The 25,619-nt window shown below is 39.6% G+C and overlaps 1 protein-coding gene across 20 annotated transcripts in view; it reads left to right on the forward strand.

Moving 5' to 3' along the window:
- The window catches only part of MBNL1 (muscleblind like splicing regulator 1), a 248,237-nt gene that overhangs the window by 91,757 nt on the left and 130,861 nt on the right, over nucleotides 1-25,619 (forward strand). The window contains exon 1 of one of the 20 annotated variants that reach the window (XM_042458839.1): nucleotides 24,643-24,664. The exons of the other annotated variants lie outside the window; for them this stretch is intronic. The gene's annotated coding sequence lies outside the window, so the exon portion shown is untranslated. Of the gene's footprint in view, nucleotides 1-24,642; nucleotides 24,665-25,619 lie in introns of those variants that run through there. 20 annotated transcript variants of the gene reach the window in all.

Here is a 25,619-nt window from a genome sequence, read left to right on the forward strand (position 1 = left end):
AGTTTAATATCTAAATCAATTGGTGAAAAAAGTATCACCAATTTTTCACCAATTTATTTGGATATACATGCACTTGTTATGTATTTAATGACTGCAAGAAACATCTTGCCTGTATACTCAGTCAGAAGTCAATACCAAGGGTTAACATTTTTTGTTAGTGGGAATCTGCCTCAGAAAGGTTTTGTGTATTATGTAAGTGATACATGGGCATTGTTTGTGCTAAGGTGAAATTTTCCCCTCGAGAAAGAGAGAACTTATTTCCATCATGAAATGTTTCCTTTTCTCAGAACAGGAAGTCCCATGAACCTCACAAGGAAGCCTGGTCCTTGTGATTTCTAGATCTATCAATTGACCATAAATGTCAGATAAACATCCTCAGGGTTGTAATGTTTATCTGAGGCAACAAAAAAAGTTCCCCCTCCTACTGTTGTTCTGTTTCAAATTTGTTATAGCTAGAATTAAAGTCTATGTCTATGACTGTTCTTTTTTCTTTAAAAAAATCAAAGAGATTTCTAAACCTTTACTTGCACTTAATACCCAACTGTTTAACTTGAATTATTCATCCAAAGATATAAACAGTGGCTTTCGTTGTCTTGATTGCATGCCTTGCAGGAATGATCTCTGCAGCCCTATGCATTTCTACTCATTAATAAACCCCAAACATATTCTTGGGGCTTACTTAGAAATATATAGGATCATGGCCAAGATAATAGGAGGAGAGAAATTAAGGGAGAGCAAGTATATGGATACTTGCTCTCCCTTAATTTCTCTCCTCCTGTTATATGGATACCTGCTCTCCCTTAATTTCTTTCCTCCTTTTATTTCGGCCATGATCTCATGTATTTCTGAATATGGTATACACTCAACTATAAGTTTATCAGGTTTTGAGGCCAAAAGTATGGATTTTGATATGGTCCATAATTTGAGAGTAAAACTTCAGTCCGTGTAACAAAGCAAAGTTTCCAGCAGAAAAGCAAAGGAAATCCATGCCAAAGAACTTTCAAAATTTCAACAGACATAAGTGTTTGTGCTTATACTAAATGCAGGATGGATAGGCAGGATGGATAAGAGACTAGAGGGGGAGTCAGTGATTCCAGGACAGATTACACTCTTACCTTTCAACAGGGAATGATTCCTTTTCTTTTTCCAGTAAGAGTTAAAGTACAGTATTCACACTGACTTGTGGATAAGTGGACTCAGGTTTTTGGGTCAATTTTTTGACTTAAATTCTAGATCTATACATGAGTATATGTAGTAAATATATAAATGAGAGCCAGTGCTGGACAACAACTTTGGAGATCAGGATTCGATTCCGCAATTGAACATAAAAAGTCACATTCTCCCTTGGGCAAGTCACATTCTCGTAGTCTCAGAGATACCAAACCCCCTCTAAAGAAACCTGCCAAGGAAACGTTTTGATAAGGGTCACCATAAGTCAAAAATGACTTGGAGGCACACAACAACAACAACAACAACAATAATAATAACAATAACAAGTGTATGGCTATTATATGGCTATAATGTTCATAGTCTTTCTTAATCTTTAATGCCTCCTATCTATCAAGCTTAATTTTATAATTCATAGAGGAGAGATAGTCGATGCAGTCATCTCCATTTTCCTTTGTTTCCTCTCTGTATAAGGTAGTTTGTCTCAATCTACTGCTCACTGGAAATGTGTTGTTTCACATGTGGATCTTGCTTACTGATGCTCTGATAAATGTTAGCTGCTTTGAAACACTTGATGACCTGTTGAATGTCCTTGATTCTAGTCATCCTGTCCCTCTTTCCCTTCTCAGTATGTGCTGGAATTTATAACAGTGAGAGAAAAAAACAGGAATCATAGTAAAGATAAGAAATAACGTGTTAGCTGTTACTTTATTGGAAAGAGTAGGAGAGGAACAGGCCATGATAGCTTCATAGAAGTTTAGCATCTGCCTAGTAGCAGTGGGAAAGGGTGGCATAATGGAAATAAAGAGTTGGAAGTTCAAGCCCTATCCTAGGGAGATGTAAAAAATACAGATCTGGTGAGCAGACTTTTGAAGTATGGGGTTCCAGTTTTAAGTCATGACATCTCTAGTTAAAGCATTCTCAGGCTGCACCTGCACCTCTCTTTGCTTTGGTGTCACAACAAACTACAATTGCATGAATTCCATAGCATTGAGCCATGGCAGTTAAAGTGGTGTCAAACTGAATTATTTCTGCAGTGCATATGCAGCCTAAGAAGGTCACTTGCTAGTGTCACTGGAAAGCTGCAGCCAATTAGAGAAGACTATGCTGTGTTAGAATTTAGCCACTGGACTGATGGTCAGATGATTCTATACTGAAATGTATTAAAATTGTAAAACTAGGTACAGCATTTTAAACAATTTGTAAATATTAATCTCTTAATTTGATAAAGTTTCCAACAATGATTAATTAATTAATTAGTTTAATTGTTAAATACCAACAGTGCCATTTTTGAGTAATAGTTTTTGAGTGGTTCTCAGTATTTTAATTTGTAACTTGTCCATTTTAATAATGTTAGGTTACACTTTTAATTTAACAGTGTAATGAATCAATTAACAAATTAGTTAATAAAACAGTTTTCTGAACAGTGTGTTAGTATTAAGGCATTCATGTTAAACCTTTAATGTATTTTAAGGTTAAACATGAATGCCTTAATACTAACAGTCATATTTCCAAGCTTTGTGAAAAACCTGTAAAACATTTGTTGACATGCAGATGTTAAGAAACGTATGCGTTTGTAGTGTCATTATCTCATAATCAATCTACTGGAGTTTTCAAATGCTTACATTCATCCAAATTTCTGATATCCAGTGCCCAGTTATACCTTTCAATAATTACTTTTATCATGATGGCAGCATTATGATGCAAAAATATTCAATAGATAGCAGTGAAACAAATAGGTGCTGGAAGGCACATAGGTAATCTCATAAAACCTTTGCTACATAATGCTATAAAATGCATTCCCTCCTCTCCAATATTCTCCTGTGTTTGTGGCAGAAAGCCAATACTGTTGGTTGAATGCAGACAACATTTTCTTTCCTTCTCTCTGAGGCATTCAGAACAGAATGGAGGTCACTGACACAGTAGCTTGCAAATCGCATTGCAGAGGCAGGCGTGGACAGGACTAAATAGATGGTTGCATTTATAGCTTGAGCTCTCTTATGTTGTACAGAGTCTTAATTGGCTTAGAATTAATACTGCATTGGCAAAAACTAAAATGGCATGACAATTAGTATTAATGTTTTGTCTTTAGTGGAATACCTTTAGTATGCTGCTACTTACCTTTATTTTGAATATTCCAGATGATGATGATGATGATGATGATGATGTTTATTTATATACCACTTTTCCAAATTAGATCAAAGCGGTGTACAAATACAAAGTCAAAATAAAACATAACAGGCCTCTCTCCCCCTCAAGATGGTGGTCGGAAGGAGGGCTTTTTCTTCTTTCAGGCAGGCAGTTGGAGCTTGCCTGCCTCTCTCTCCCCAAGATGGTGGCTGAAGGGAGGGCTTTTCTTCTTCCAGGCAGGCAGTTGGAGCTAGCCTGCCTCTCTCCCCCTCAAGATGGTGGTCGGAAGGAGGGCTCTTAGTCTTTCAGGCCAGGCCTCTCTCCCTGTCATGCCCAGCCTGGAGGATGGCTTGGAGGACTCAGAGGATGAGCTAGAGCCCCTGGGACCTGAACCTGTAATGGAGGAGCCAGAGCCCCTGGGGCTTGAACCTGTAATGGAGGAGCCAGAGGCTGGCCCTAGTTCTGCTGGAGCAGAGTCTATGGCCCCTCCAGAGGTTCAGCAGTCAAGTTTGCCTGGTGCCGAGGCTGTGGACATGGAGGAGGATCTAGGCAGTGTGCCTACCTTCAAGGAGCGTCGAGCAGAAAGAGAGGGCCTTCGAAGATCTCGGAGGCTTTATCAGAAGCGTGTTCGTAATCAGACACAGCTGAAGGCCGGCTCCTTGCCTTCTTAAACACCTGGAGCATTTGTGGTTCTTTGCCAGCGGATAACTGACTCTTTTAGAGGAAAGACTCTGTCTCTGGCTCCTTTGGCTTCTTGTCTTGACTACCCGGAAACCTTGACCTTGGACTGCTTTATCGACCTGCCTATCTGTTACCCTGAACCTTGGACCGTCTGACAATTCCTTTGGTAATCCCTTTTGGTAGAACTACTGTGAATCTCCAGGACTGTGTAGCTTACACTGACTTTGCTGTGCTGGGAGGGGGTTTGTTTGTTTGAGAACTAGCTGTCTTATCAGCCCTTTGGTTGCTTTCCCGGACACTCCCCCTCAAGATGGTGGTCAGAAGGAGGGCTCTTAGTCTTTCAGGCCAGGCCTCTCTCCCCCCTCAAGATGGTGGTCGGAAGGAGGGCTTTTTCTTCTTTCAGGCAGGCAGGCAGTTGGAGCTTGCCTGCCTCTCTCTCCCCAAGATGGTGGCTGAAGGGAGGGCTTTTCTTCTTTCAGATAAACCAGGGGAACAGTTTAATTGTGCCATTATTTTTTCTATGTGTTAATCTCCTCAACCTGTTAGTCTTTCTCACATGTTCTGTGAATGGAAAAGCATTGGTACAGACATCTCTTAGAAATTTATTTTTTGAAAAAAGTTTCTTTGTCATTTTTTCTGTATTACATTTATTCAAGGCTTACTGGTTTATAGGGTATAGTCTTGTTTATATTTCTTTTCTTTATTTTTGGGAGGTAGGAAAGGTAATTGTAATGGAAGGTTATGCTTTTCACAGAATTTCTCACTTCTTCTCATTTGCAGCTGCATCCAATGATACCTTAGGATTCAGAGTGTACTTTTTTTTCTTTTCTTTCAGTGGTTGTGCAGTCTGGAATTTTTGTCCTTTCTCTCAATTTCTTTGAGAAAACAAGCACCCGCACAAAAGCTGTAACAGTTCCTTTCTTTGCAATTAAAGACACACTTAAGGACATACCACATTAAGTAACATTTAGCCTTTGTGGTTTTGAGCTGTCAAGGATCAACTGCCTTTGAGGATATGTATCCATGACTGCCTAAGTCCGGGGAGCAGTTGCTTGATTATCATTTTTCAGTTATAATTGGATAGACGTAGTTAAGTACAAAGCTGAAGTATCATAATTATAACTCCAAGGGCTATAGACATGTGACTTTGATCTGTGATTTTGCAAAGTTTAAGTTTTATTTATAAGGAAGCAGTTGTGTGTAGTTCCAGACTAGAATAAAGCAATTACTTATTTATATCCTGCAAAGGTATATGCAGTATATGGCCTTCTGTGTATATTGTTCTCTACGCCCCTTTCCCATTGCAAACAGCAGTGATGGTTTAAACTCGTAAGCTGAAATGTTTTAGGAAGGGGAAAGTTGATTCTATCCTTTTATTTGTCTGATCCAGTTTGGATCTACTGTAATTATGTCTAATCCAGTTTGGATCTACTGTAACTATTCAATCCTATTCAAATCTATTCAGAAGTAAGTCCAGTTGATTTAAATGGCTGAGACTGGTATAAGTTGGTATTGTAGGCGTAGGACTGCAAATGTAAAATATCAAGTGATGAGGGACCTGTTCACACAACACAATTATAGTATGATTCTAGTTTAACTGCCATGACTGCATTCTATGGAATCCTGAGATCTGTAGTTTGGTGAGGTGCTTGAGCTCAGTTTCTGAGAATTATTAATACCCCTCCCAAAGCTTGAAATACTGGGACTCCCAGGTATGACAATTAAAGTGGAATATAACACTATAATTGTGTAGTGTGATTGCGTCCCCAGTCATGAGCTAGCAGATCATCAGCGTGACTGATAATCTTCAGCTTCTCAGAAGGTCTCCTGATACTTTAAGGCTGCAGTCCTATGCTTAATTAGTGTTTCCACCATGATATAGTGGCTTTCCTAAGCAGTGAAGACATTTCACATGTTTGTTTACAGGTGTGATGTTGTTGCTGGGGAACAACAACAGTAGGCGTATCTCTGTTCGCTTTATTACAACTAGCCTTTTTTGCACATCTACCAAAAAGCAACAAAATAGTTTAAAACAAACAATTAAAAGGAAATAAACACAAATCAGGTGGAAAGTGTATATGTATATAAACACACACACACACACAGAGAGAGAGAGGTATTGAAGTTATGACTACTATATAAAGAACTTTAAATCACACGTCAAGCTAGAAATTAGACAGTTTTGTCTAGGCCATTGCTACCCCCTTTCCACACTGAGCTAAAGTGTAACAAATAAATGATAGTAAATATATGCCAAGTTCATGATGGGTCTTGGTAAAAATTGTGGCAGTTTGAAGAAGTTCTGGGGTTGTGCTTTATCACCGTTAAGTCTGAGGAATGTAGGTTATGTTTCTCAAGATGGTAGGTAAAATGTAGGATGATCTTGCCTGGGAACTAAAGCAGCATTCAAAATGTTTTGTGGATGTACAGGAGCTTTCCATCAACCTCATCTTGACTGCAACTCCCTCAAAGCTTCATAGCCCACTGGAACAGCCATATGACCTAAAGAAATGCTGCTGCTGCTGCTGCTGCTGCTGTTGCTGCTGCTGATAATAATAATAATAATAATAATCATAATAATAATAATAATAATAATAATAATAATAATAATTCTGCCTCTCCCTGTATTGGATCGAGGTGGGTAACAGCAAACAAGAACAATAAAATCAAACATGAGTATCAGTAGATAAAAGCATAACAGAACATATTAGATCCTAGTTCCTCTATCTCCCTCCCACCCTAAAATACCATTAAAAACTACGGTATTTCCAATAACATGGTTAATAAAATAGATCAAGATCAAAGTCCGGTGGGTACAGCTAAACAAATAGAGAGTGAAAATTCTGAGGAGATCAGTTTGGGAAGGCCTTCTGGAAGAGATCTGTTTTATTGCCTTCTTAAAGGCCTCCAATGATGTTATATGGCGGATCTCATCCGCCAGATCATTCCAGATTTTTGGGGTGGCAACAGAGAACGTCCTCTGGGAAGTCGTCTTCAGTCTAGTTCTCTCTAACTGGAGTAGGTTCTTCCCAGAGGACCTGAGAGTGCGAGAAGGATTGTATGGGAGGAGGCATTCCCTCAGGTAAGCTGGCCACAAGCCATGTAGGGCTTTATAGGTAATAACCAACACCTTATACTGTGCTCAGAAGCTATATTTTGGACCAATTGCAGCTTCCGAACATGGCATAAGGGTTGCCTCATGTAGAGCTCATTGCAGAAGTTGAGATGAGAGGTTACCAGTGAATGTACAACCGTTTCTAGGTTTTCCTGTTCTAGAAAGGGTTGTGGCTGGCGAATCAGCCGAAGCTGATAATGGGCGCTCCTGGCTGTCGCATCCACCAGGCATGAAAGCCAAAGCGACGAGTCCAGGAGCACCCCCAAGCTATGAACACAGTCCTTTAGGGGAAGTGTGATCCCATCCAGAACTGGAGAGCTTATCACCGTACCTGGAAAGTAAGAAATATTCAGAGGCGGCTTTACAAGTTCTTTCCTCAGAAATACAGTCTACAGCACTTGGTATTTATTGGCAGTCCCCCATCCAAGTACTAACCAGGGATGACCCTGCCTAACTTTCAAGATCAGATGGGATCTGGTACCTAGTTGCTTCAAATTTGCCCCAAGTGTGAAGTGGACTCCTATCATAAGTTGGAAATATTTTCTATGAACTAGATGGAAAAAAGCACATGCATTTCAGAAGGTTCTCAAATTGATAAATTAACCATGGGAACTTGTCTAATGATTTTGTTCTGAGTTTTTAATTTTAGCTTCTCTGAAATATGAAATCAAGTCACTGCAGAAATCTACATATTCTGTAATCTGTCAGATGAACAGGACTCCAATGCTAATGACAGCAAGGGAGAGGATATATCATCTTACTTCCTAAGATATGTGGCATACAATAAAAAATTGCACTAGCTTGTACAACTTGGTACCCAAACTAATTTTCTTTGACAAACAAAAATAAATCAGTTATACCTTTATTGGCCAACCGCAATGCACAGTATACTTGTTGCAAGCTTTCAAAGGTCCATGGGCTTCTTCATGAGGGAAGATGTTACAAACCAAACAGCAGGGGGAAAAGTTGGCTATCCTGTGGTCAGGTTGGTGGCATGATGCCGGCTTGTGGAAGGCGGTAGAGCAGGTAGCATTTAAATGCTCTTCTCTGATGCCAACCCCAAGCCGGTACAAAGGGGCAGTCTGTTTCGCCCCTTAATCATGTTAGTTTGCTGTCATTTTATTGATTAAAATTTTGAAGAAATAAAATGTTAAAAGATATGTAGGCAACTTACTCCTGATGTTATACTATAGAAATTTTGTTTCTCTCCTTTCCCTCTCCCTCCCCAATTCTGAACTGGGTATATTTATTCCATAAATAGCTACCTTTGAGGGCCTCATGTTCCTTCTAAATCTTTATACTTAGCTTGGGCCAGAATATTTTAAAGAGAGTGAGTATGAGAGAATGGTGTTTTCAGTCAGTTGTTACTGGCTGAGCCAGAGGGAGGATCCCATTTGGCTTAATATGACAACATTCAGGCATGTATGCCAGATGAGAACCAGGTTAAGATTTGGCTTCATCAGTTCGCTTCTGAATAGGTTATGCTACTCACAATTTTAGTGTATTAACAATTATAATTGTCTCTTATTTTCAGACATGCAGTCATTGGGTTGAACTAACAGCTGTCACAATCCAGCCAACAGTTAACCCACTTATAGTTCAGTTCAAAGTTAATTGTCAAGAGACCATAAGTCATAACTAACCATTATAAAAAGAGGAAGGCAGTTTTCAACGCTTTATGATTCCAGAGACGGAACAGTGTTAAGAACAGCCAGTACTCTTAGTTATCATTAAGAGAATCTACCACACTTTTATCCAGATATTTTTGGCACAGTGGTGTTGTAGCAAACGAAAGTTCTGCTACTTTTTTACTGTTGCTTTTCTGTTTTTGCCTGCAAGTATGGTAAATACTGTACTCGGTTTTTGGATTTTTTTTTTTTTTTTAGGAGATCAGACTTTGGCTCCTGTGAATTGCTGCATTGTATATTTAATTCTTCTTGTGTAAATGGCACAGTAGAACAAATAATGTGTGTATGGGGGACACCATTTAAGAGACCCACTGGTTTTAGTTGAAAATTAAGAACAAACTGGCTATGGTTACTTAGGAATTCTGGGAGTTCTAGTCCAAACAAGTAACATTTCAGGTTCTGCTGTTTTTAAATCTCTGTGATGATTGCCTATACTGAAGGATTTTTAGCTCTTCTTGTGCTTTTGTACCATCAGGTCCTATGATTAAGTCTAGTCTAATATAACTGTCTCTCTTGACATCTCAAGAAGCTAGGCTGGCTGAAATGGAACTTTGCTTAATGAAATTTCACACAGATGTCTTTCCCTGTAGGGTTGCTTCTGTTTAGGAAGCACATGTTACAGCTTCACACAGCACTCTTTGTTCCCTTGTTAACCACTGAAGAAAATTTTGCAGACATGATCCTTATAGATAAACAGCTCTTTTACCAACAATTTGATTCACATCCCCAGATCAGCTCCATCTTTTTCATGCTACCCTAATAAAAGATATTAGCATGCAATATTAAGCAAATCCCTGTTCTTCATCTTTCTATATCGCATAGCAATGGACAAGACCTGTGAAACATACACATAGCAGCTTCCATTACATCTAGTTTGGCATTTCTGGAATGATGGAAATAGAAAGCACTTGTAGCTTCTTCTTGGGTTTTTCAAGCAACTAGTGTTTGGGAATATAGATACAAACTATTTTATAGATTCATCCCTTGGTGCGTGTGCTTTCAGGTTGCCTCTTGACTTATGGCAACCCCATGAATTTCATAGGGTTTTCTTTGACAACGAATACACAGATGTAGTTTGGACAGTTTATCCCTCTGAAATATAACCTGTGGTACATAGCCTTCATTGACAGTCTACCATCCAAGTATTAGCCAAAGCTGACCCAGCTTAGCTTCAAAAATCAGTCTGAATCTGGTGCCTTTAACCCTGAAAGACGTCATATCAGAACTTTCTTACCAACTTGCAGTAGATGAGCATGAATGTTCCCTTTGTCTCTTATTATGCAGACACAGCATGCCATGTTTTTAAACGCTACCAGTATAATCCTGCAACAGCATGCTATGGAGTAGCATAGTTGATTACTATGGACACTGCTGGAAATTGACAGAGGTGTGGATCATTGTCTTCTGTTTTCTTTAACTCTTATCTCTATTTCAGCTTTGCATGCCAAGCTACTGCAGTTCTTCTGTTCTGTTGTTATTATATTATCCATCAGCTACATGTGATAAGCAGTTCTGGCTTTCTCAAACAGAGCTCAGAAAGTGTGCCCACTTGTTAGATAACATTCTGATTAGACAGTTATCTGTAATATATGGTTGTCTTCCTGAAATATTGATCTACAAAATGAGCAATAACATTTGGAAAGGAGTTCTAACTCAATGTCAGGAATAACTGAGCTTGTCAATCAATTTGAATGACTAATAGCCAAATGAAGCCTTTTCATTTGCACTAGTGGGTGTGAATGGAAGAAAAGAGTATGAGTGATGCTGCAGTTCTGTACCCACCTACCTAGCAGTAAATGGGTTAAATAGGATTTCCCTTCAATTAAACATGTATAGCAGGAGTGGGCAGAGTGCATCCTTTAGGCTGTCCGTAGCTGCCAAGATTGTTTTTGTATCTCTTGACACTTCCACACTCCCTAGACTGGCCAAAACAAGGGTAAATTGTCTCTAATGGAAGCCTCTGGAGCAGTAATTTACTTTTAAAATAACTTTCAGGATCTGCCTGCACTGTTTAACATTTTTTAAAAAAACAACATTTCCTCCTGTACTGTATTGTTTTTTTTCCTTTTTTTGTTTTTGTTTTGTTTGCTGGTTGGCATTTTAGACAATTCACCTGAGGATCCTGGGGCAGAAAATTGGCCCCAGGCCTACCATGGTTGTCCAGCATGATGTATTTAATTAGGGTGTGAGAGAGCTTTTTTCCTGTAACATTATCCACTGAAATACTGTGCTCTTGGCAGAGAATTTTATCTTCCTAGAGATAAATGGTGACAATGGCTGCAAGATTTGTAAATCTAAGACACTGCTTAGGCCAGGGGTAGGCAACCTGCGGCCCGCGGGCTGGATGCGGCCCGGCGAGGCCTTGTCCTGCCGCTGATTGCCGCTGGGGCTTTTGGCGTCTCGCGCGAGAGGCATGGTGGGGCAATTGTCTATAGAAGCCTCAGAAACATGCATTTATCTTAACATTTTTTTAAAAATCAGCAAATTTTTTCACGTGTCCTCCATTTTTTATTTAAAAAGTGCCCTCTATTTGAAAATTTTGTTTTACATTTGTCCCGGTTTATTTATTTATTTTATTTTTTTTTTAAATTATTAAATTATTTGTTTTTTAGCTTCGGCCCCCCAGTTGTCTGAGGGACAGCAACCTGGCCCCCGGCTCAAAAGGGTTGCCTACCCCTGGCTTAGGCGGTATGAAGCGGTATATAAATGAAGCTTGTTTTGTTTATTATCTTATTATTTCTTAGATTGTACACCATAGGCAGGTTTACTCTTTTATATTTATTGTTTTGATAAATCCATTGCTACAAGGACTGAATTTCCAGCAAAACAAGGCACAGAAGCATAAATTGTGTTTATTATTACATTGTTATTGTTTGCCTTCCGTTCATTTCCGATGTAAGACAACCCTAAGGTGAACCTATCATGGCATTTTCTTATCAAGATTTGTTCAAAAGCGGTTTGCCATTGCCTTTCCCTAAGGCTGAGCATATGTGATTTGCCAAGGTCATCCAATGGGTTTCATGGCTAAGCAGGGAGTCAAACACTGGTCTCCAGAGTTGCACTCAAGCCACTACACTATGCTGTCTTCTTGATTATTACTATAAGATTAGTATATTTGGGCCTGGCAAATATTCTGGTTCTGTTGTGAGAGGACTGGAGAAGGGTCTACTTTTGATATCACAATGAGCTTTGCAGCTGTTAGATGTTCACCACAAATATAATTTATGGGAAGAGTTCTTGTACTTCTCCTCCAATTCAAGGCTTTTTCTCTCTCTGCCTAGTGCTGTATATTCTCTGAGCACCTTTGCATCCCAGGAACTGTGTGCGCAAGCACCTGCGTACTTTCTCTGCTCTGCGCCATGCAGCAGTTTCATGTCAGAAGTGATAGAGGATTATGAATTCATCGATTGTTGGCAGAGAGGGTGAGAAAGTAGCAAGAAAGTAGCCAGTAGCAAGAGTTAGTGTTGTGCACTTGCAAACTGAACTCAGAAGCAAGTGGGTTTGAAAGAAAGTGCCTTTGGTGAAGAGAAGAGTATGTTAAATGGTCTAGCATGGAGTGTGGAAGGGATCTTTTTTCCCCGTGAACCTGAAAGTATGACTTACCTTTATTTTTTGCTGTTTTAAGTATGTTTCCTAATAATTAAAATCATTAGCGATTTATGTAGTATACTACTTGTAGCAAATTGTTCTCTACCTACTCTTCCCCCAACATACACCATTTAATGTAAAATTTAATCATCCAATTACTATCAAAGACAAACAATAGCAATAGACTATAAACAATAGCCAAAGTGTACTCGTCATGATGGCTTTCAAAATATAGTTAAAATGGCCAGCTTTGTTTAGAATTTGCAAGTGACATATAGTCCTCCCTCCATTTTTTGCAGGGGTTCTGTTCTGGACACACACACCCCGCCCGCCCCGAGAAAAGGAAAATCCATATATTCAAGCCCTATTGGCTTGAATCACGTCATGCCGCATGGGGGCTCACGCCTCAAGTGCACGTGTCATTTTAACCCCCTCCATTAGCCTCCCATGAATAATCAAGGGACATGGACCCCAAGTCTACAAGAATGGAGGGAGGACTATATGTTACAAATGGATGTCATTTAGCCTCAGATGTGTCTCCAGCTATTTCACCTCTGGCAAGGCAAAGTTTGAGTGTCAATTTCTCTAACAATTCAAGTGTCCAAACTTGGTCTGCCCAGCAATGAATGGATAAACCCTGTAAGTTCTTCAGTGTCCTTGCTAACTCTATCTTTACTGCACATAGCAAAGTAGAGGTAAGATCTTTACACAGGACATTTATTTTCATTTGCATCATCATAAATTGATAAGATCTATAAAGGATTTTGAAAGCATGCATTTTGACTAGTTATTTTGTTAATCCAATCAATACATCCTACCAACATGGAATTATTGTAGGGCAACAGACCCACATGTGCTCCAATAAGTCAGCCTCTGTAACATTTGTTTGAGAAATCATTCTTGATTCTGTGTGGTCTCAAGGGGCACACATACCAGCAATGTATCACTTTAATAGTAACCTCACTTACTGTTGCAGACAACAACTTATATGGGAAAGATCTCCTAATTTTATCCCATTTATTTTCTTTGATTGGTAGGCCCAGCTCCAAGTATTCTAATTTAGATGATAGGTGGAGATACTGTACAGAATTTCTTTTGGCGGCATTGCATTCACACATGAGAGGCCTCACTTGAAGCTGCAATTATCAGGCAATTAAAATGCATGCATGAAGCTGCTTTAATTACTGACCTTCTCCATGCAGAGTAGAGGAAATATATGTAAATGAGTGGCAGCTGGTGGCTGCCAGGTAGTAAATCCATTCTGGGTTTTAGTTTGATTTTTAAAGGAGAGAGCCAAGGAACTGAACCTGTTTGGGCCATATGTTCTTTAATGTTTGGACTAAAACCAAGAACAGATTCATTTCCGGGCTACGGCAGTATTCCAGGATACAGCAGTATTATTGAGGGGTTTCTAGTTTCAAGCTCATGTTTTTATTATGTGTTGTCTGTACATTTAAAGAAAAGTTACTAAATTCTGATTTTCCTAGCCTCGCTTTGTGGTGCTTGAGCAGTGCAAAGGAGTGTTGGACCTTTGCCATGCTCACAATTTACATCTTGGGCATGGTTTATAAATCCTCTTCAGTATATATTCTCTTACTCTTGTATGATGTTATTATAATGAAAATGCCAGTAGGCACAACCAATAATGGGGACACCGGCTCCAAATGAGTGCACAGCTCTGTTGCAAGATTTTCAAGATTATTGACTTGGGTGCTGCTGTTGAATTTATACCAGTAATTGTAATTGCAATTGCATCAGAATTTATCTAGGCTACCAGCTATGGCTTGTCAGTTACAAGCTGATAACGAAAAGCTAATTTATGTTTTAAAGCAAGCGGGATTATGTACTGATCATGCCATTGCATTTATTCTAATATGTGTAGAATTTTTTATTTTTCATTCTCTCTGTTGTATTACATTTCAGTTCAAACTAAACACTCTGCTAATGGTTAATGATCTGATGGAACTTGGAAACATTATTATTTAGGACTATAGCTTCTTGCATCTCCTAGCCATCAGTGACACTGCTGGCTGTGGGATTTTAGGAGTTGTAGTACACAAATTTGTAGCACTCCCAAAAGGTAACTGTGAGACTTGGAGCCTGTTAAAGTAATGAAGGGCTTTTAGTCAAAAATACTAAGCTTTTGGCCATACTGGCTAGGAGTTGTAGTCCAAATAAATAAGCTTTTCATACTCTGCAATCTCATACAACTATAAGAAGAGTCCTGCTGGGTCAGATCAGAAATTCATGTAGTCCAACAGTTTGCTTCTTATTAGTGGCCAACCAGAGTCTTCTGGAAAGCCCACAAAGAGGGCTTTCCAGAAGTGATGTTAAGTGACTTTCATGTCAGGGGACCTGGCCTTAAAGACTCAAAAGTAAGGAGGTCCCCACAGTTGGTAGTCAGAGAGGTGGGACAGAGGAAGTCCACACATTGGTGGTAGAGGTGGTGATAAGTGGAAGCCCTCATATTTATTATTAATACTACCTTTGAGCCTGGAGTCAGGCCCCAGTAAAACCTTATCCTTCACGTGCTTGTGAGATCTGTTAAAGCCATGTATGTTAATAGGTTTTCCTACATCAATCAGTTTATAAATTAATTATGCACTACCTAAAGAAATACTTTCTCTTATCTTTCTGTAATCTAAGACTCATCAATGTCATTTTTATATATAATGAGAGGAGGAGATTTTCTCTCTTGTTCATTTTCTTTCCTGTTTCCTTTGTCTATACTAGGGGTGGGGACATTTGGCTCTGCATGGGACTACAGCTCCCACAGTCTCACGTCATTGATCAAGGGCTTGGGAGTTGACATCTAAATCAATTGAAGGATGAAAACTTTTCCACCTGGTCTGTAAGATACACAATTAGAAAAAACTTTAGTGTCAATTTTCTTTTGTCCCTTAGTCTTATTTTTCCAAATGTAAACATCACCAAAGGCTTTCACCTTCTCTTTTAGCAAAGATGCTTTAACCAATCACTAGAAATATAGTCTGTATCTGTAGTAGTTAGGTTTACAAAACTAGTTGAAAATTTATTATCTAAATCGTTTTCATCATTTTTTGGGGGGGTGAGCAGAATTGGTATAAGAGAGCATTTTTATATGACTAAAGGATTCTATCCACCTTTCTCTTCTCTCATGCAGATAAGATTTATATAAAGATGCTGGTAAGATTTCATGACATGACTTTAGCAAGCAGCCTTGAAAGTTTGATAACTTGATTATACTGTTTATAAGAAAAGTACAGAATTTAAGAAGAGAGGTGGTGAATCATCCCAAAACCTTGTGTCATCCAGCATTTGGTATGCACAATAGCCTGGCAGCTTTTATCTCTTTCTATTTTGTTTTTACTAGTTCTCCCCTCCCCAAATATGTATTTGTGTTGTGGCCTTTACACAGAACATCAGTGCTAAGTACAATGCATATGCCATACACAGGGATGTAAATATGGGGGAGGGCAAATTGAGACCATTGCTCTTTCAATTATTGGCTCTCTCCATGAAATTTCCCTTCAGTCTCCAAATTTCTAGCATTGTAAAGAGTAAGACACTGAAATTGTTCACATTTAGATCTCTTCTAATTGCTGCCTTCTAATTCCCTGGGTAATTTTGCCTGTCTCTTTTCTTTGAATGCTTAGATTATGTTACTAAATACTTAACTGAATTTTTATGTTCTTTCAATGCTAGAAATTTGGGATTTAAGGAACATTTTAATAGAGCAGGGAGAAGAATTCTTATTTAGGGGCAAAGCCCTAATATTTCTAACCCTTCCCTGTAAACATACGCCTGGCTATCTGTTGATAGATGTGTCAAAGTGGTAGTCAAGAGTGACAAACATAGTGAGCATTAGCTTCTTATTTTAATGGATTTGATCCACTTAACAGCTGGCATTTTGACATGTTTGCACTGTCATTGAATGGATAGTCCTGTGTAAGGTCACTCTGAAGTCTGGTACAGATGATTGTGCACCAATGCAAGAAATGAATGGGACTACTAGTGGTTTTGTGATTTAATTTAAAGCAGTGAGTGAACAATTACCTTTTTTAGACCAGGATCACAAACCAAGAGCTTATTTGGATGATTCACTCATACCATTTTGGATTCAGACATAGTTGCAAATTGTGGAAGAAGTGAGAATTGAAGCTAAATGTTCAAAGAGAAGAAGACAAGAAAGGGAAGAAAAATGATATCCCCCCATCCTGCAACCTTCCTTTGGATGATCAGAAATCCTGACATCTAAATGGCACCAATGACTATAGCAAACTTTTTTTTCTTTTTGTAGTCAAGTTCCCAGACCCATTATTTCATAGTTTTCCCATTGAAGCTAATGGGGAAATTGTCAAAGCAATTGATTTGAGGTTTAGGTCATTTGTGTTTGCTATTATTTACTATTTGAATATTTCTCTCCTTTCACCACATGACACTCAATAATGCAGATGCTTTTTTGGTTTTAGTTACATGCATTACAAGAATGGCTAACAAACATTATTTATAGCAGTGAAATAATGCAATAGTTTAATCAGTCAATGTACAGCAAAACGATCCATGTACATAAGATCACTAAAAGCTTGTCTATATAAGAACAGGTTTTGCCATTGCATGTCTTGTAATGTCTGGAGAGCATCATTTGTATATAAATATAAGTGTGTTCAAAATAAAATCTGGGAAAGCAATGTCATTTTTCAACCTACTAGGGAGAAAGCTGTGTGTGTTATGGGAGAGGGCTTCTCAGCTCAACTCACATTGAATGAATTCTGCAGAAAAATGTTTACTGAGAAAAGATGTTATGAGGGGGATGTTATAAAAATTACAAGGGGGGGGGAGGTTAGTGAGCATGTACAGTATAGCCTAAATGACCAGAGTTATTTTTGTGGGCAACTGTTCTTAGACTTCTCCAGTAAGGATTGCTCAGCCAGTCTGGCTGGGGAGTCATGGAACTGCATTCAAAAAGTAATTGTAACAGTCTCTGGATATCTATAACTTAGGGGTAGTACAGATGGGTGGCTGGAAGCCGCCCCTTCCTGCCCTGGGTTGGTGCCACAGCAGCCACATGCTACAGCACTGACCCATTCCCTAAAAGAAGCTGCTCTGGGCAGCTTCCTGGAAGGGGCATCACAGGCACATTTGTGTGCTATGATGATGCCCCTTCCAGCCAGCGCTGGTTGGGTGCTGTGTGCCATGGATGTCACCATGGCACATGCCATGTGGATGGGCATGCAACATGATGGTGGCGGAACTAGGGCTCAGAGCATGTGAATGCTCTTCAGTAGTTCATCCCTAGTACGTGGTCAGGCTGGCACAAACTGTACTTTCACAATGAACCTGTTTTCTGCATTTAAAAAAAATATATGATGGTATTTGCACCTTTGCCTTTCCTCCCTGTCCACACAGTCTCTTCTAAAAATGTTGAGTACCCAGTGCTAATTTGCTAGCTGTTCTTAAAGTATTTCATCCCAGTCTCAGTGTTATGCATCATCCTGTATAGGATTCATCTCTGGGCATTTCATTGTGTTTCTCTGAATCACATCTTCCTTCTTATTCCATCTATCATTTTTTCTTCCTATGTACATATTTCCCATATGCATTTTCTCTATTGAATATACTTACTAATACATTTTTCTTAATTTGTTTGTATTTTTCAGCTGTATCTATTTGCATTTTTATAGAATCATAAAATCAGAGAGTTTGAAGGGACAGCAAGGGTCATCTAGGGGAACCACCCTGCCATACCCAACTAAATCATTTCCAAAAGATGGCCATCCATCCTAATTTCAAAGGGCACCAAGGAAGAAGAGACCACCTTCTTCAGAGGTAGTCTGCCCCACTGTTAACAGCCTAGGTGGAATCTTTTTTCTTATAATTTCTTTTACTGTATGCATGGTTTGGGGCAGATTTCATTCCTCAAAAATGCACCAAAGCTATTACAAATGTACATATTTCCCAAGCAAGGTATGTGCAATCTCACAATAAGTCTCTGGAAGACCAGAATGGATATTTCATTAGAGATTTTAATTCTAGTCAAACTCTTTTCCATCTATAGTACATGTAGGTTCTGGTGTCACATTATAAGTTCCACTTTCAAGGGCTATTAAATACTGTACTTTTGTCCACTACAGATTTGGCAAAGATGCATAAAGCAGTAGTTGTGATTAGGTCAGTACTCTCTAGGCTCTGTGAAATGATCACCTTTTTTGTTGTTGACATTGCCTTTATCAGCAGCAGTAAAAGAATAACAGAATGCCATTACAGTATTGGTAAAATTTACATTTTTCTGCTTTCACTGACTTTGAATGTTCCTTAATTCTTTCTGCTTCATTTTGTCATTAGCTGGAGTTGTTGAAATATCCAACTCTCTTTTACCAAAGATGGTTAAATTTTTAACATATTAGCTCAGCTTGGATTATTTCCTCTTTCCTCCTTTTTCTCCTGCTGTTTGCAGGAGATCAAATGTTTCTATGTATTTTATGTCATAACAAGCACTGATCTTTGTACCTTTTAAAGATTGATGCTGTAATTATGTTTATTCTTTGACTGTCCATAAGGATTGCCACTGGTTCAGATACAAAGGGCCATACACAGACCTCTGCATGCCCAAGAAGGCTATAATGCTCCACTCACCTAGTGTGGCACTCTTCCTTATTCTTAAGGTCCAAAAGCACCCCAGTCTTATATTCAATAATAGTTCTGGTTTCCTGTGGTTACTCCATGAAGGCCAAAGAAAAGCATTCCATGCAGTTGGGCAAAGAAGGGGTTGAGATCTTCATTCCTCCTCTGCTAGTTTGCTTAATCCCTCTGATGGCTACAGATGATCAGAAATCAGTCCGTCTTCTCCTTCAGACTGTCATGCTAAGTATTTAACTGAAGCCAACTTGAGATTTAAAAAAAGAAGTTGTTAACTGTCTGGGGAAAGTAGCAAGAGTAGGAAAAATATGTCTTGGAAAGAAGATAGGCAGTACATGAGATAGAAGAGATGAGGTTTCTCCTGTTGGTTTTCTCCTGTTGGTTTGATGTCCCTCATTATATAATTTGTGTGTGTATGTATGTGTATATATATATATATATATATATATATATATATATATATATATATTAAAAAAAGAACAGATGAGGCAATGATGATCACAGTAGGGGAATTTCACTTTATTACTTCTGATTCATATTTAGAAAGAGGTGCTGCATTTCAATTCTTCTAAGTATTAAAATATATGAAGGGAATTGCTGTGCAAATTGGCCAGTTCCCTGGTTCTTCTTTAATAATTAACCCTTGTGTTTGAGTGAATATGTGGGAGATTGCACCAGGGGATCACAAAAGGGCTTGGATATGTTGAATGAAGTCCAGCGAAGTCCAGTGAAGAGCCAGTGTGATGTAGTGGTTTGAGCATTGGACTAGGACATGTGGAGACCAGGATTTGAATCCCTGCTCCACCATGGAAACCCATTAGATGATCTTGGGCAAGTCACACTCTCTCAGCCTCAGAGGAAAGCAAGAACAAAGGAGAAACCCCCTCTGAACAAATTCTGCTAAGAACAACCCTTGATACACCTTAGGGTCATCATAATTTAGCAATACTGAGTGAACTCTTCCTTCCTTGTGAACCTGCCTGGGTTTTGGGATCTTCAGAGGAGGCCAAAATATTAGATTAGTTAGTACACAAGAGTGGATTTTTTTTTTCCCTGCCAAGAATTCCCGGCAGGAAAGATGTTCATCTGACTACCATCTGCTTGACTTTCTGACAGGCAGTTGAAACTATGTTATTATACTGTATTGTGTCTTTGGTTTTTAAAATGGCTTTCAAAGGATGTTTTGTACCTGGAGTATTTTTATGTTTTATTGTACATCACTCTGAGGATCCTGTCAACCAGAGAAGCTATTTATAAATAAATCAAGCTATTTTTTTAAAAAAATTAAAATAAATAATGAATGAAAGGAAGCCGTCCTCCAGGCATCCTTCTGCATATTGGCCTTCCAAATATTGGCTTCTTATTTTAAATGCAGCAATCTGAAGAGACCTACTAAATGCACTAAGGTGATGTACATTAGAAGACTACCTGCATTAGCAGGGTACCCAGTCAAGGGGAAGTTCCTAAACACATGCAGTCAAGTGCACATAAATGTACAAAATGAATATTGTAATGAATAATTAATTATAAATTGCTGTGTGTAGTTTTTTTAATTAGTTTTTGTACAGTTTGCCAGATCAGGACAGCTAGTTTCTGTTTTCCTAGATAGCAGTTCGGGCCTTAAAATGTTTCCTTCTACTTTGCTTTCTTGTTTACTCAACATTAGATTCTGTGGTTTGATATCATATACTATACAGATAATCATTCTGGCTTAATGTGACTGTGTGTGATGTATGCTTTCAAGTTATTTCTGACTTAGGGCAATCGTAAGGCAAACCAAGAATTTTCTTGGCAAGATTTCTTCAGAGGAGGTTTGCCATTGCATCCCGCTGAGGTTGAGAGTGTGTGACTTGTCCAAGGTCACCCAGTAGGTTTCATTGTACCCTGGTTTCCAGAGTTAGAGTCCAGCACTCAAACTACTATGCCACACTGTCATAGCCTATCACAACCTATGAATTTCCAGAGTCAGAAAGTTTGTTTCTTAAATTACAACTCCAAGAATCTCTCAGATAGCATGATCCTAGCTGCTTTATGGATTTAGTGGTACAGAAAAGTGGTTTTACCATGTTTTGTGAAGTTCATTTTTTTATTTTCTTCCCTGTAAATACTCAGTCAGGCCCTTAATTTGTGCTTCAAATACAATGAACTACCTTCCTACTTCTGTCTCACAAAACACACATTCTTTTTATTTCTTGCAGAACTGACTAAGCTTCCTGTTATTCCACTCGTCAGTTTTTCCCCAATATTCTTTTCATGTAGCGCTGAATTTGTTTGCCAGCAGCTTTCTTCAGAATTTCCCTGTTCTTTTCCTCTTGCAAAGTCCTTTCGTCAGTTAATTTTTATTAGTAGCAGACTCTGTGTCCACCCATGTGTGATTTAGACAAAGTAATTTCTCTGTGTTTTCAGCTGAAGCAATTTTCCTGTAAATCCATTCTGCCAAAAGAATATTGAGGAATACTCAAACGTCCAGTCCCCTGTAGAGATTATTAAACTTTGAAACTTAGTACCGCATATATATCATTTTCACAGTAGTTTATATACTCTTTCTATTTGTGTATCTCACAGAGTGGCTCCAGTGGGGAAACAGGTTATAAAATCAGAGTTGCTGAAAATCTGCCTTGAAAGTTTCTTCATAACATTGAATCTCTCAGACTTACTAGGGTTGAGATATATATTGCAGACACAAAAAGAGCGAACACTAATTGTATGGGTTGGCAGTAACACAACTGCAGTGTGAAGCTTCAGTTGCAGCCTTTTCCATCTAAAGGCTTTTAAGTTTTGTGTCAATAAAATCATTCACAGCAGTCATCCAAGTCTGACAACATTGTTCTGACTGTCTGCAAACTGTGGCTAGTAAATCAGGATATATAAACAAACGGGTGTTACTTATAAATGCCGGGCCACCGAAGCGCCACAAAGCAGCCCCCCATGTGGTCAGGCAGTTGGCTTCACGGCGGCTTCCTGTCAGCTTGGGGATGTGCATCATCTAAACCAGCAGTTCCCAACCTTTGTTGGGCCATGACCCCCATTGGAGATGAAAGTCCCGCCCGTGGCCCCCCTGATAGGTTGGGAGGCCAGGAAGGGGTGGGACTTCCGGCTGCCTATAAGCCCCAGCAGGCTTTGTGGCCAGAAGCCCCGCCCCTTCCCAGCCTCCCAACCAATTAGGGAGGCCACCAGGGGAGAAGGGGCGGGACTTCTGGCTGCAAAGGCTTCTGGGGCTTGCAGTCCCGTCCCCCCTTCTCCCCGTGGTTGTCTGGCAGCCGCGGGGAGAAGAGGAGGAGGCAGCCCCCCTTTCCTTCCTCCCCGCCGCTGTCTGGCAGTCGCAGAAAGGAAGGGAAGGAGCAGGAGGACCCCCCTTTCCTTCCTCCCCGTGGGTGCATGCAGCCGCGGGAAGGAAGGGAATGAGCAGGAGGACCCCCCTTTCCTTCTTCCCCAAGGTGCGTGCAGCCGCGGGAAGGAAGGGAAGGAGCAGGAAGGCGGCCCCGCCCCATCCCCTTCTCCTTGCGAGTGCCTGTGCCAGGGCCAGCCCTTGCAGGGAGAAGGGAAAGAGGAGGGAGCCCTGCCCCATCCCCTTTTCCTTGCGCAGTGCCTGCGCTAGCGCTGGCACCCGCGGAGAAAAGGGGAGGGGGAGGCAGGGGGATTCCCGACCTGGTGACACCCAGGTTGGGAACCCCTGATCTGAACTATATGCTCCCAAGCTGCCAGGAAGCCACCACAAAAGGAGCTGTCTGTTTCACCCCTTTGTTAATGCTAACCAGCATTTGAAGTGGGAACTGCAAACCCTCATTAAATGAGAAGGCAAGACTAATGCATGCCATGAATAGGTTTTGTGTATATTTAATGCTAATCTGTGTTAAAAACTAACAAAAGAATGTTGTCAGACATTTGTGTCCAATAATGTGCAAAGAAGATAATGATCCTAAGGCTGTTTCCAGGTTTGAAATCTATAGTTTGCAGGAAGCCACCACCCTGTAGTTCTAGTGACTTTATTAATGGGTTTTGATAGTATGGAAGTGTGTACATATACTGAATAACAGTGGGCCCTCCCCTTATGAGGGGATCCGTTCTTGATCCCTCAGTATAAAGGGAAATCAGTGTATGCTGAAGCCCCATAGGACGTAATGGGGCTCGCGCCCACGGTGCATGTCAATGCGGTGGTGCACGCATGCCAAGGGCATGCGCCCCATTAGTTCTTATGGGGCACACAATGGGCTCTTCCGGCACGGCTTTCAGTGTATGCTGAAAGCTGCATATGGCGCGCCCGTGTAAAATGCAGGCTCACTGTATTTGCAAGACTGGAAAGGAAAGGTTTGAATGTAAAAGCAGCCACGTTATTTGTTACTGCGCTCACAGATCTTTGGTTCTTTATCCAGAACCATCTGTATAAGGGTTGGGCTAGTAGATGTGGTATTCCCCTCCCCAGTCTCCTGCATAGCATATTCTCTTAATTTAATACAGAAAAGGGGTCCTCTATGGATTTTAAATGCAAGACGAAACCCATGTTCTTTATTGTATTGCTACGCCTGGATATACATTATACAGTTGAGTTCCTCTCAATAAAATTATTGCTTTCCCACGTTCCTTCCTTCCTTCCTTCCTTCCTTCCTTCCTTCCTTTCCTTCCTTCCTTCCTTCCTTCCCTTCTTCTTCTCCTTCTCCTTCTCCTTCTCCTTCTCCTTCTCCTTCTCCTTCTTCTTCTTCTTCTTCTTCTTCTTCTTTGCATTGCTGGATCTTAGCATACATTAAGATGTCAATTCATCATTTCCCAAAGTGAATTAAAAATGGTTACTTGAGTTCTCCAGAAAATTGTACAAAATTCATGGATTACTTCTGTTCTGGGATGATCTGCATTTGAGTGAGAACAAGATAAGTGTAAAAAGAAGAAAATATTGCCTTGCTGGATCAGCCCATAGTATCTATCTGGGTTTGGATCCAGGTCTCCCTGTGGTTACCAAAATCCATGGATGCTGAATTCCTATTAAATACAATGGCATAATAAAATGACAAAATCACAGCTTGATTTTTGGAATTTATATTAGAAATATATTTTCAAGCTACGTATCGTTGAATTCACGGATAAAGAATCTATGCCAACTGTACTTGAGTCTTAGTGGTTTATGGCAAGGATCCATAGTGTGCTGCATCCCATCACTTCCCCCAAACTCGTAATCTCCCCTCCTTCCTTGAGCTCCATGTGCACCATGAAAATTTAGGGAATCCCTAAATAGGAGAACAGAAGATCCTTGAGACAATGTCCATCCCTTTGAAAAAATGGGTACTACTATAAGGGTCCCCCCCCCAACTTTTTTTTGCCTTTTGGAAGCATTTGGCCAGATTTGTGCAACAAAACTTATTTCTGTCCCTTCTGATTCATCCCTCCCTCCGTGTGTGTGTGTGTGTGTGTGTGTGTGTGTGTGAGAGAGAGAGAGAGAGAGAGAGAGAGATGGGGAGAAGTAATGTTTTTGCTCAAATGTTTTGGGGGGGAACCCCCAAAGTCTTGAAATGTGACAAATTCTCAAAAATACGCAAAATTCTTATAATCTTTTACAGTTGCATGCAGTGGAAAATTTGAAATAATTCTTTTTGTCTATTAGAAGAAAATAAGAAAATGTATATCTCTACCTCTGAGCAAAGACAAAGAGGAAGAAAGTCAAGCTTGACTAGAGCTGCATACTAGTGTATGTACATCTCACCCTATATTTCTTCTTTTTATGTTAACCATTGATTGCACATGAGTGGCCCATTTACTCATAATGTGTATTTCTGCTCAGATAAGCCCTAGCTAACCATCTAGTTTGGCAGCAGTGTCAGAGTATCATGTAACGCCAGCATAAACAAGCTATTTTTTGCATGCTAAGGATGACCATGCAGAAATGACTCATGGCTCTGCTTTGATAGTTATGACTTACGTAAGCAGACATTCCCAAGTTTTAAAAATAATCTAGACTTTAAAATCACACTATGCTGAGTAGTGTGTATGCATTACAAGATAAGGTTCGCTATCCTTTGACTTGTTTATATCTTGCTAGTTATAGTAAGATATTTAATATGGATATTTAACATTTTAAAATTATGCAGTTTTTGAGCTGATTGATACAAGTGCAGTTGCATGTGTGGCTGGGTTCTGTTAAACTGGCCACAATGCCAGCATTACATTCTTTTAATTATATAAACAATGTATTAAATATGTTGCATATTGTGCAAAACAGGGATAGACTCACAGGTCTAGAAACATTTTTGCACCAGTGGAAGGAGTTCTTCCATAGAAGAGGAACCTTTGGATCTATCATATATTTGTCCTTTAACAAGATGCTGTTGTTGCTATTGTCTTTTCCAACTTATGATGACCCTGAGATGACCCAATCATGTTTTTTTTTTTTTTGGCAAGATTGGTTCAGAGGAGGTTTGCCATTGCTTTCCTCTGAGGTTGTAAGAGTGTCTCTCAGCCCAAGGTCTCCCAGTGGGTTTCATGACTGAGCTGAGAATCAAACCTTAGTCTCCAGACTTCTAGTCCAACACTCAAATCACTGCACCATGCTGGCTCTATTTAGTAATGTATACAATATATAAACTATATATCCAATAATAATAATAATAATAATAATAATAATAATAATAATAATAATAATAATA

Source organism: Sceloporus undulatus, chromosome 3 (genome assembly GCF_019175285.1).
Source record: "Sceloporus undulatus isolate JIND9_A2432 ecotype Alabama chromosome 3, SceUnd_v1.1, whole genome shotgun sequence".
In the NCBI taxonomy this organism is placed as follows: domain Eukaryota; kingdom Metazoa; phylum Chordata; class Lepidosauria; order Squamata; family Phrynosomatidae; genus Sceloporus; species Sceloporus undulatus.